Here is a 13,007-nt window from a genome sequence, read left to right on the forward strand (position 1 = left end):
CTCACGCCATTCCCCACTGTAGCCACAGTGTGTTCACTGTGTTCAGACTCTGTGTTACTTCATTTCAGTCTGAGTGTGCTGAAAGCCCCCCCCCCTGCATCTCCTCTGGGCCTGCAGAGACAGTGATGAGGTACATCCTTCTTCTCATGTGACCTCACCAGTGCCAGGATGGATGAAGAGCAGTTCGGTGATCAGTCTTCATCTAATACTGCAAACAATCAGGCAGTTTCAGTTTTAAAACAAGAAAACAATCCATTTAACTGCTTCTGTCTCTGAAAGTGTTTTTCGAGACCGCTGATTATTTCAAAATCCTTTATTTGTTCCAACACTTTCAGCATCCTGACAACTAGCTCTGAAACATTCTTTAACCAGCCGGGCAGTCAGGTGTGAGGGGAAGATCTGTTTTGCATCCGCACATCTTTGCACATGTGTGTGCAGAAGTAAATCTCCCCCTCTTTCTCTGTCTCTGTGTGAACACATCTGAAGCACAGCAGTGGAAAACTTCTTCAGACAGTTGGGTTTGGCATCCATGAGAGGGCAGCAGAGGGGAATAATGGCATGTCAAACCTGTTCATTTGTTTGTTCGTTCGTTCAGTTTGTTCTTGTTTGTTGAATTCAGAAAAGTGGATTCCAGTTGCTTGAATACTTAGCCGGACAAACAACTTCATAACCAGACAAACTATGCAAATCATTTTTCATTGTGTGCTTACAGAGGAGAATTCAAACATATATGATTATTGCAGTGGCTCGACCATAAACTGCTTCAACTCAAACTAAAACATGGACAGATTACTGGAACCTTTGAAAACAAGAGACAAGTCTGGTAAAGAAATTTAAAATGTAGTTACTTTTAACACCGAAACGTACTTATTGTTAAGACAAGAAACTGACCACAGTTAGTTTGTCTCCTGGTGATTCAATTCAATTCAATTCATTTTTATTTATATAGCGCCAAATACAACAAATGTCATCTCAAGGCACTTAGATAGTAAGTCCAATTCAAGCCAATTGGAATTCAATTAATTAATAATAATCATAATTCATAAAATAATCCAATTCGTTCATATAGAGCCAATTCAAAAACAATTTCCTAGCTAAGAAAACCAACAGATTGCACTGAAAACTTTTTGTTTTTCGGTCCAATCTCCCGGCCTGAGCGTGCCTGAGGCGACTGTGGAGAGAAACGACTCCCTTTTAACAGGAAGAAACCTCTGGCAGAACCAGACTCAGGAAGGGTGGCCATCCGCCTCGACCAGCTGGGGTTTGAGAAGACAGAAAGGGGGGGAGGGGGGAGGGCCGCAGCGGCGGCGGCACTGTAACACCATTCAAAGGATATCTGTTGGAACAGGGAAACAACAGTTAATGACCACAATAATATCACATATACACAAAGAGAGTAAAGTGAGGAAAGGTGTGACAGATGAGGCCCCCCAGCAGTCTAGGCTTATAGCAGCTTAACTATGGGATGTTTCAGGATTACCTGAGCCATCCCTATTCAAGGTAAACACAAGAAAATTGTGCTAACGAAAAAATAAATAAAGAAAGAAAGAAAGGACCAGACTCAGTAAGTTATTCCCTACACTCCCTATATAGATCTGCTCCTCACACCATAACAACCATCTTTTTACAGCCACAAGCTACCTCAGCCTCTCACCAACTGCACACCAGTCACAGCGGGGTGGGGATGCAAACCCTGGTTTGGGTAGGGGGAGAAATAAAAGAGGTAAGATAAGCGGGAATGGGATTCAAACCCTGGTTCGGGTAGGGGGTAATGAAAGTATAGAGGGTGCCAGAGGTGGAGGCAGAACAAGACACACTAGCAGACACACTATCAGATTCAACAGACCTAACTATAAGCTTTATAAAAAAGGAACGTTTTAAGCCTGGTCTTAAAAGTGGAAAGGGTGTCTGCTTCCCCGACATTCCACAAGAGAGGGGGCTGATAACTGAAGGCTCTGCCTCCCATTCTACTTTTAGAAACTCTGGGAACCTCAAGTAAACCTGCAGTTTTGGAACGAAGTGCTCTGTTAGGAAAATATCTTACAATGAGATCTTTAAGATATGATGGAGCTCGGTCATTAAGAGCTTTATATGTAAGGAGAAGAATCTTAAATTCTATTCTGAATTTAACAGTGAGCCAATGAAGAGAAGCTAAAACTGGAGAAATATGATCTCTCCTGTTAGTTCTCATCAGAACTCTGGCTGCAGCATTTTGGATCAGCTGAAGGCTTTTCAGAGAATATGTGGGACAGCCCAATAATAAAGAATTACAGTAATCCAATCTTGAAGTAACAAATGCATGGACTAGTTTTTCTGCATCACTCTGAGACAAGATGTTCCTGATTTTAACAATATTACGAAGGTGAAAGAAGGCAGTCCTAGAAACCTGTTTTATATGCGAGTCAAATGATAAGTTCTGGTCAAAAATAACTCCAAGGTTCCTCACTGTAGAACTAGAAGCCAAGGAAATACCATCTAGAGTAACTATATAGCTAGACAATTTCTCCCTGAAACGCTCAGGTCCAAAGAAAACAACTTCAGCTTTGTCTGAATTTAGAAGCAGACAGTTCTGAGTCATCCAGATCTTTATGTCTTTAAGACATGCTTGTAGTCTGACCAACCTGTTGGGTTCATCTGGTTTTATAGATAAGTGCAGCTGAGTATCATCAGCATAGCAATGGAAATTTATGCCATGCTGTCTAATAATGTTACCTACTTGCTTCCTGCTTCTGAAGAGTGCAGACGTGTCTCTGCTTCCTCCTGCTGCTTATCGCTTTATTTGCTTTTAAATCATTTTACTTCTTTCCACAAGTCTTGGATATAATTTTATTCTTTTTCTTTTAAGTGAACCAAGACTTTTTAAAATCATTTTTATTCTTTTTACATCTTATCTGACGAGCCAGCAACTACAATCCTTTCAACATGCCCTGTGAAAGCTGTCGGATATATCAACAAGAAATTTGGGCGCTACAAGTAAGGATTTTTGCCTTAGAAACTGAAATGGGACATAAAACGCTCCCAATGGAATCCAGTGGTAAGAAGTCCACATTTACTTCCAAAGGAAAGGGTGAAAAAACTGCTACCTCCAACTTAAAGCTAAATGATACTTGTCTTTTCCAAGACTCTGTAAAGGCACGTATGATGGACTTGGTGCAAAGCCGAAGAATCGTCAAACTGTTGGTATCAACAGAGAATATGTAACATCACCCGGAATAAAGTTAACAAACAGATTTTTACCACTGTCAGAGCCAAATGTGACTGAGTGTAACAGACAGAGAGACGGTACAAAGAAGCAGATGGACAGAGAAACTGTGCCGAGTGTCAAGGTCAAAGATACTCTTGTGCTTGGAGACGGAGCCATATCTAATATAAACATAAACAGAATGGTTACATGCAGCTATCCAAGTGCCACTGTCTCTGACATCACAAGATTACTACCAGAGGTACTGGCAAAACACCAAGGGGTGAAACAGCTGATTGTGCACGTGGGTGCAGTGGACATCAGAGAGAATCAGTCTGAAATCTTAAAAAAAGACTTTGAGAAACTGTTTGAGAGTCTTGATAAAGTGACAATACCAACATTCATAAGTGGACCTCTCCCAAACATCGACAGGAGGATCAACAAATTCAGCCGGCTGCTTCAGTTGAACACATGGCTGTCCAAAGTCTGTGAGTCCAGAGGACCTCATTTCATCGAGAACTTTAATCTTTTCTGGCAAAGAGATGATCTCTTTCAAAGAAAAGGCCCACACCTGAACAGAGGTGGAGTGAGACGACTGACGGATAATCGTCTCCACGCTCTGAGGCATCAGAAGGGGCCAGGGCCAGGACCAGGACCAGGACCAGGACCGGGTCCTGTGCTGCCGCAGAGAGAGAAGCCTCGCCAGCCAAGGACCAAGCAAAGGATTCAGCCACAGGAGCCACAGCAGCACCTCCAGCATCCCGAACACAGGATTCAGCAGCTCCACCATCGCCTTCACCACGGGCCTCACCACAGGCCTGGGACCCACCTGCTGCATCTACACCCTCCAGAGATGTTTCACCATCGTTCTCTTCTCCACCGTCACCCAGGAGATTTCCTGATCACCTTGAAAGCTTGGTGAAATCGGGGATTAAAATGGTTCCTCTCACGCCAAACATGGCAAGATCAAGAATTCTATCCTCAAAGAAGCATCGAGCCCCTCTCCCTCCCCAGCCTACTCCATCGACCAAAGCCCCCCCAGCTTGGCCCCCACCACCGGTGCCCACAGCTGTCATTTCCAACAGCGTCAATGCTGTTGTCTAGGACACTAAGGGCCTCTGTGTTGGTAAACACCATCTCAACCAGAGGTCCAAGGATGGAGTGAAGAGAGGGACAATCAGACTGTCCAATCAGAGAAATCTCATCCATATCCCTTGCAAGAACACAGCATCCAGTTCAACTATAACTAATCTCAAACACGCAGTACTCAATGTCAGATCTTTAAGTAACAAATCATTCTTAATTAATAGTTTTATTTCCTCTCACAATCTTGATTTTATGTTTTTAACTGAGACGTGGCTCAACAAAAACACAGCAAATGCAGTCCTGATTGAGTCTAGTCCACCTCACTTCAATTTTGTGTCTGAAACATGAGAAAACCAGAGGGGTGGGGGTGTTTGTGCCATGTTCAGGGACAATATACCCACCCACAAGTTGTCATTTGGGTTTTTTTCATCATTTGAGTATGTGTCATTCAAAATGGAGATAAAACAATCTTCCATACTTTATATCACCATTTATAAACCACCACAGAATTGTTTTATTGATGATTTTACTGAACTACTTTCAATTGTGTGCACTGCTTTTGACTGTTTAGTCATAACAGGGGACTTGAATGTGCATTGGACGTAGCGCATAACAAGGAAGCTAAAGAGCTCACTGCTGTCCTTGAAATGTTTGGTCTAACTCAGCATGTGACTGAGCCCACCCACAACAGAGGGCACACTCTAGATGTGCTCATTTCAAGGGGTGTTGTTATTTCAAACGTGAATGTCGTTGATGTTGCTTTATCTGATCATTTCTGTGTTTTCTTCGACCTATCTACTTTACCCAAAACACCAGCTGGGTCTGCAGTTGTTCGGGGAAGACTCATAAATGACAGAACAGGGACACAGTTTATGGAAATGATTAGGTTTGAGAACACCCTGTGTTCTGATGTTGATGATCTGTTGAACTCTTATACATCAAGTCTCTTAAATGTTTTGGATACCATTGCTCCTGTCAAGGTTAGAATGGTTAAAAGTAGGCAAAGGGCGCCATGGGGGAAAGAAGAGTCAGTCAGAGCACAGAAAAGGGAGTGCCAGAGAGCCGAACGGAAATGGCGCAAGTCAAAGCTCCAGGTTCATTATGAGACTTACAAAGAAAAGCTATGTGTGTTCAACCAGACTTTGCGTAGAACAAGGGAGAGTTATTTTTCTGAAATCATCAAAAACTGCAGTAACAACTCTCGTGTCCTGTTTGCTACAGTAAACAGATTAACAAACCCTCCAGTTTCACTGCCTTTAGAACTCATTTCTACATCCAAGTGTAATGAGTTTGCAATATTCTTTAATGACAAAGTTCAAGGCATTAAAAATGCAATAATTTCCACAACACAAATAACTACTCTGCAGCCAGCTAGACACCTAGAGCTGACACATTTCACACCTGTTACTGACAAAACAGTCGAAGAGACCATCTGCAGTCTGAGTTCATCAACGTGCTGCCTTGATGAGTTGCCCACTAGATTCCTAAAGTCTGTGCTGAGCAGTTTGTTACCACAACTTGCTCATCTAGTCAACATCTCACTCCAGACTGGAACATTTCCAAAGGTCTTAAAAACTGCTGTCATTAAGCCTCTTCTAAAGAAGAGCAATCTTGATGCCACAGTACTGAACAACTACCGGCCCATATCAAACCTGCCATTCTTACGCAAAGTCCTAGAAAAAGTTGTATACCAACAGCTTAGTGACTTTCTCCTGTCTAACAATGCTTTTGATACTTTCCAATCAGGCTTTAGGCCCCACCACAGTACTGAGACAGCTCTGATCAAGGTGACAAATGACATCCGCCTGAACACAGATGCAAGTAGAGTCACTGTCTAAGTTCTGCTGGACCTGAGTGCTGCCTTTGACACAGTTGACCATGCGATCTTATTACAGAGGTTAGAAGGGTGGGAATCTCTGGTCGTGCTTTAAACTGGTTCAAGTCCTATCTGGAGGACAGGAAATATTTTGTTGAAATTGGTAACTGTGTCTCAGACCAAATGGCTATGACCTGTGGGGTTCCCCAGGGGTCAATCCTGGGACCCGTATTGTTCAATCTGTACATGCTTCCACTAGGCTAGCTAATACGCAGCTGTAATGTGTCCTACCACAATTATGCAGATGACACTCAGATCTACGTGTCACTGACGGCAGGAGAACACGGGCCTGTAGATACACTGTGTCGCTGCATCGAACAGATCAGTGTGTGGATGCAAAACAATTTCCTCCAGCTAAACTCAGACAAAACTGAAATCATTGTCTGTGGCCCACAGAAACAAAGAGAAAGTGTTATCAGTCACCTTGAGACTCTCTCTCTAAAACCTAACTATCAAGTTAGAAATCTCGGGGTAATATTGGACTCAGACCTGAACTTTAACAGCCACATTAAATCTGTAACATCAGCAGCTTTTTACCATCTAAAAAACATTGCCAGAATCAAAGGAATAGTGTCTAAACCAGACTTAGAGAGACTGATCCATGCGTTTGTCTCCAGAAGGTTAGACTACTGTAACGGCCTGCTCACTGGGCTCTCTAAACGGGCTATCAGACAGCTGCAGTATATCCAGAACGCTGCTGCTCGAGTCCTGACTAGAAGCAGGAAATACGACCATATTAGTCCAGTGCTCAGGTCTCTGCACTGGCTTCCTGTCGCTCAGAGAATAGACTTTAAAACAGCTCTGCTTGTGTACAAGTCTCTTCATGGTCAAGCGCCAAAGTACATCTCTGACATGTTAGAGCCATATGAACCAACTCGGGCTCTGAGAACCTCGGGGAGGGGTCTCCTACTGGTGCCCAGAGTCAGGACTAAATAAGGTGAGGCTGCATTTCAGTTTTATGCTCCTAACATCTGGAACAGTCTTCCAGAAGATGTGAGACAGGCCTCAACTCTGACAATGTTTAAATCCAGGCTGAAAACAGTTCTATTTAGCTGTGCATATGACACCTGAAAGTATTTTATCTGCACTCTTCACTTTTTAATTAATTAATGATTATTTTAATGGGTTTTAAATTTCTTTCTTTTTTAATTTCTTTCTTTTATTTTTTTATTCCTTTTTAATGGTTTTATTGCCTTCTTGTCATTTTATGTATCTGTAAAGCACTTTGAATTGCCCTGTGTATGAATTGTGCTCTATAAATAAAATTGCGTTGCCTTGCCTTGCCTAATGGAAGCATGTATAAAGTGAAAAGAATCGGTCCAAGCACAGAACCCTGGGGAACTCCATGACTTACTCTGGTGTGTGAGGAAGATTCTTCATTTACAAGAACAAACTGAAATCTATCAGATAAATATGACTTAAACCAGCCTAATGCAGTTCCTTTAATCCCAATAACATGTTCAAGTCTGTGTAATAAGATACTGTGATCGACCGTATCAAATGCAGCACTGAGATCCAACAGGACAAGCACAGACACAAGTCCGCTATCAGAGGCTAAGAGGAGATCATTGGTAACTTTCAGCAGTGCAGTTTCCGTGCTATGATGCACTCTGAATCCTGACTGAAACTCTTTAAACAGATTATTTCTGTGTAAGTGATCACAAAGCTGAGCTGCAACTATTTTTTCAAGAACTTTAGACATAAAAGGGAGATTGGATATAGGTCTATAATGAGCCAACACTTCTGAATCAAGAGTAGGTTTTTTAAGTAAAGGTTTAATTACAGCAACCTTAAAAGTCTGAGGTGCATATCCTGTCAACAAAGACAGATTGATCAAATCCAATATGGAAGTGTCAATTAATGGGAAAACCTCCTTGAACAGTTTGGTTGGGATTGGGTCTAAAACAGTTGATGGTTTAGAAGAGACTATTGCTGTTGTTAGTTCAGAGAGATCAACTGGGCAGAAGCCGTCTAAATATAAATCAGGTTCTAAAGATACTTCTAAAGCTGCTGTACTTGATGATACATCACTGATAATAGTGGGAAGGATTCCATCAATCTTCTCTCTGATAGAAACTATTTTATTAATAAAGAAGCTCATGAAATCATCACTGCTGAGAGTTAAAGGAATAACTGGCTCAACAGAGCTCGGACTCTTTGTCAGACTGGCTACAGTGCTGAAAAGAAACCTGGGATTATTCTTATTCTCTTCTATCAATGATGAATAATAAGCAGTTCTAGCTTTACGAAGGGCTTTCTTATACATTGTTAAACTATCTTTCCAGACTAACTGAGACTCTTCTAAATTAGAGGAATGCCACTGTCTCTCCAGCTTTCTTGCAGTCTGCTTTAAAGCACGCAGCTGTGAATTATACCAAGGAGCCAATCTCTTCTGGCTGATTACCTTCCTTTTCAGAGGGGCAACATTGTCCAGTGCTGTACGCATTGAAACTATAGTGCTGTCAACAAGAGAGTCAAGTGTTGCTGGAGTAAAGTTTAGGTAGTCGTCCTCTGTCATATCTGCACATGGCAGTGAAGAAAAGGATGATGGAATTAATTCTTTAAATCTGGTTACAGCATCCTCTGATAGACACCTTTGTAGCGTTATCGGGCAATTATATATATCAAATATAAGGATTTATCTTAAACCTCGAATTAAGGGCACCACCTACCGTTATCTTAACTTTACGTTACAGTCAGGTAGGAAAACTGTTGGAATATTACGATCCTGGTATGTTAAATTAATAATCAGTTAATAATCAATTAATAATCAGTCTCATATCTCGCTACTTTCGTGAAGTTCTCGTTTGGTTGGACAGACATTACGTAAAGAAAGCATACGACACAATCTGTGAGTATAACATATATATAGATATATGAACTATTTATTAAAATGATATGACCAAAACATGAACCTTTAAAACAAACAGGAGATGCATTGAACATGGGTGATTATATAAAACACTTAGTGAATGGAAAATAAAATATGGGGAATGGGGAGATACTGGATGTATTCAAATAGTTTGGGTTGGCTGACTATTTGACGCTAAATACTGACATTTCGGATTAATTTATCATTCTGTGAAAGCCTCGAGACATCCATCAAACCCACTTTAAGGTGAAAACGGGTCGGTCTTACTGTGCTGAAGTTCTGCTTAGTCAGCTCGGAACACAGCAGCGGCCACGCGGGGTCCGAGGGGATTTCTCTTCCGCTCTCTGGGCCTTCCTGGTTGTGGTGGCTGACTTTAGCGAACTTCTCAGTTGGTTCTTTCACTGGGAAACGGGAACGATGGTGCCGAGGGCTGTGGTTAGATGATCGAATCTTTTGAGTGTCAGTGGGTCCGTTGCTTCTCTGATGAAGTGAACTTAAGTTCACAGAAGATTAATAAAAGGTTGCTTGGAGTTGGCTTTCTGGGTAGGAAAACTTCATTCTGTTCTTATCTTTGTTCGGGTCTTTCTTTCTCGTCTCCGGGGTCTCACTGGGTTCTGGAGGGTTTCCTCCGGTCGTCCGCTGCATCGTTATCCTCACGTCCTTCCGCTCTCTCCTGAGATTATGGGAAAACTCCCAAACTCTGGTGAGCTCTTCTCTTCTGCTCAAACCATCTCCAAAACTCTCTGAACAGCTGTTCTCTGCTCAAATCTCCTTCTGAAACTCTGGGTTGGAACTCTTCTGGAACAAGAGGCAAGAAGCCAGAAACAAGACGCCTGAAGCGAGAGCCAGAAAAGGAGAGAACTAGAGAGCGAGGGAGAGAGCTGTGTTTTTCGCGGGCTCCGGGTTTTGATTCTCGGAGGCGGGGCGTGACGTAAGCTTACACTATTCTTTCAGCCAATGATATGCCTGAACTGTAGTGAGTGTCTGCCTGGGTGTCTGTGTAAGATGATCTGTGCTATATGGGGATTTCTGGATGAGAAACTCTGTCTCATAGAACATTTGTCTCGGTGATTCTGAAAACACCACATCTTGTTAAGATATGCAGATTAAAGATATAACATAGACTTGTGATATAAAGACATCAAAATAACACACAACGTAATTGATGATTATGACTTTCAAAATTCAGATGAATATCTATGAAATCGTGACATATGAATAGTGAACCACACAATGTTAATTTTCTGTGTTAACAATGGGGATACCAAACAAATACCAAATAGATACCGAAGGGACATCGTTAGAAGTTAATAGTTGCATATATCTTGTCCATTTTACTGAGTCCTCTGGGATTTAAATGTTCAACTAATCAACACTGCAGACCACTAGGGGGCAATGTGGTTCCATCAGGCAGGTTGGGCATTTTCAACCAAGATCAGTTCTTTGTCAATATTTAAGCCAGAATCGTACAAATTGTCTCTATATGCATCTTGTGATCAAACTGGAAACCTGAAAGAAATTGTATACGGTTATCAAACACATTTAATATAGTTTTAAGATTCGACTAAAAGTGAGTCTTAGTGAAGTCTTCTCAGTTCGTGTGTAGCCATCTGGTCTCTTTCTCTGGGGAAGAGGGTGTTAACATGTCAATTCGATTCATGGTGAAGATAAGATAGTAAGGTCTCCAACATCTCCAACAGAAAGGTCCTTTGTTCATTCGAGTTTTCCAATTTTTATGGCAAGTGTCTGTTGCTTATTTTTCACTCCCAAAAGCTCTTAAGAGGGTAGAAGGTTAACGTAAATTAGGCAGTTTCTGTCTCTTTTTCCTTTGTGGAAAGAAAATGAAGATCTGGTTTATATCCACATACGTAAACATCCCCCACAGGAATGTTGGTTTTGTCAAAGTTTGAAAAACTCTTAATCCACACGGCACTGTGACTGCTACACCTTCTATATGTAAATTTCTTCTCAGAAACTGTATAGTCAAGTAATGTAAACTCAAAGGTTATCAGAAAATGGTCAGATAAGACAGGGTTATGAGGGAACACTGTTAACTGTTCACTCTCAATGCCATAAGTCAGAACAAGATCAAGGGTGTGATTAAGGCAGTGAGTCGGTCTGTGAACACTCTGAGAAAATCCATTACTCTTCATCTCCTGAAATTCGATTTATCATTACACAAGATCTTTTCGTCTTTTTATTTATTTATTTTTAAACAAAACCTAACTATCTTCTGTTTCTCTTGTGCGGGCGCTTTCGATGACGTCATTAATGGTTCTCGAGCCAGAACAGTTGCGCGTTTGCGCCGAGTAAGAATCAGGCTTAAGGCTCTCCTCTAGCATGGTTGCCGCGTCCGCTCGCGCAAGCGGTGTTGATGACGTCACGAGTTCGTGCCCGCCATAGGACCCTATATAGTGGCGCAAGTCGTTGCGCGCCAGTAGTTGCAATTTTCTCCGTCACAGAGGTGGCGCTGCTACGTGAAGGTTACCTCTACTCTACAACCATGAAAGTGGAGAAGAAACCAATGCCGCTGCAGTTTTCGAAATCATTTTAATTTTTTAATTCAGTTAAAAGAGGTGAAGGTTTGAAGCCCCCGGCATCAACAGAGTCTCTGCCCTCTTCTTTGCCTTCACGTATCTGTCCCGTAGCTTCTTCCACACATTCTTACAGAACTCTCCCTCTTTCCCCAAAGTTCTGCCAATCTGTGCACCAGTTTTGGGAGTTTATGTGCTCCCTGTGCTGTTTCACTGCAGTTTCGTACAGCTGTCTGTACAAACGCACCTTCTCACTAAGCCTGGTCTCACAACAGTCCATCCGGTTCGTTGTGCTCGGCGCCGCCAAGTAACAAAAATCGACTGGTGCACGACAACGCGCTGCGCCGTCTTTTCAAGGGAAGCGCCAGGCCTGAAACGTCATTTTGACGTCACGGTGCGACACTATGGCAAGCCTAAAATGTCACATTGCGCATCTAAGTATCACGTTAAGATTGCAATTCACCTGCTAAAAGTGCCCGTTTCCCCGAATTTTCGCCCGCTTTTTACGTCCGCAATGATGGTTCCGCCCGCTTTTTATGTCCGCAATGATGGTTCCGCGCGTTGTCTAGGTAACGACGCGCGTAAGGAACGCGCGTGTTGACCTGACAATACGCGCGTTCAAGACGTGCGTTTTCCTAAAGGTAACGACGCACGTAAGGAACGCGCGTGTTGACCTGACAATACGTGCGTTCAAGACGTGCGTTTTCCTAATATGATAATAGCGTCCTTCCTTCTTTTCCGACAGCCAATGCATTTGACGTGGTTGCGGCCAATCGCTGATCAAGGCAGCCAGACCAAGATAGTTCAGCACAGATCTGCTTTGTGGAAAACTCTGCACAGATCTCTGTGTGGCAATGTTGCCAAAGTTCACTGCATTGTCGTTTCACAAAGCTTTAATTTTAGGAAAACAACTCCTACACATGCACTTCGCTGTTATTTTGAATCCATTTCCATGCATTTGTTCGTGTAAAAGTGTTTTCCATCGACATAAATTGCTGAGTAATGTTTTGTGCTTTGCAGTTGGTATTTGGACTAGTTCCTTCCAACACAACAAAGTGGTGGCACAGTGGTTAGAGTGTCTGCTTTGCAAGCAAGTCTCTTGTGTCAGTGCAGGTTTGAATCCCGCAGTGGCAATTTCAGTTTTCCCCTCATTCTCTCTCTTGTCTCTAACCAAGCCCGTTTCTTAAGTTTTTTTCTTCTTTAGGCTATCCCTTGGCCGAAGGCCAGCGACCATGTTTCAACATGCCTCTTAAAATAGCACCTTCGAATCCCGTGTGAACTCTTGCTTACATGAGTTGTGTTATCTGTAATCAATCAGGAACAGTGGCTCTATAAACTTCAATGAACTCTCGCTAAAATTTAAGTTACTGTTATTAGGCCGTAAGGTGAACCTCGAAAACTCCTTCAGAACACCAGGCTTGTTCCACGCTCTCCGTACCAAACACGCTTCAGCACATA

This window comes from Odontesthes bonariensis, chromosome 6 (assembly GCF_027942865.1).
Source record: "Odontesthes bonariensis isolate fOdoBon6 chromosome 6, fOdoBon6.hap1, whole genome shotgun sequence".
NCBI lineage: Eukaryota > Metazoa > Chordata > Actinopteri > Atheriniformes > Atherinopsidae > Odontesthes > Odontesthes bonariensis.